This window comes from Atta cephalotes (assembly GCF_000143395.1).
Source record: "Atta cephalotes unplaced genomic scaffold scaffold00002, whole genome shotgun sequence".
NCBI lineage: Eukaryota > Metazoa > Arthropoda > Insecta > Hymenoptera > Formicidae > Atta > Atta cephalotes.
Window position 1 is genome coordinate 3,044,780 of NW_012130066.1, and position 594 is coordinate 3,045,373.

The following is a 594-nucleotide window of genomic DNA, read 5'->3' on the forward strand; positions in this document are numbered from 1 at the left end:
GAGAGAGAGAGAGAGGTGGGGAAGAAAGGAGAGAATGAAAGAGAGAAGAACTGCCCTCGGAAACGACTTCTCCACCGGAGTTATCCCGGCGGTATATAAACAACGCATGCATATAACGACGATGTTGCAGGTGCTGGAAGTTAACGGCCCAGCGGCAAATAATGCAAAAAGTATGACATATTAGAAACAGGATTATCAGAGCGTAATAATTATTGAAGAATCGAAAAAGTAAGTGTAAAGCTGTGCGGAATATGAAGTATTACGCGTACAACACGGAATGATAAGGCACGGATTGGATAATCGCTTTGTATTGAAGTTTCGTCGATCCGTTCTCGACTTTTTGATTTATAGTGTTAAATCATTGCGTGTATGCAAACGATTACCTGTACGATTACAACGTGAACCTGCATGAGAATGTTATCATAAAAAAAAAGTATTTTTGCATACACTGTGTGTATATTGAATACGTAATAAATCTTTGTTTTACAGAGATTTCTGTCATCAGATAATTTAACTGTATGTTTTAATATGGAAATTCACAGAGGAACAACTCGCGTTTTCGACTATATTTTCGCAAAGCCGCATTTTTTTACA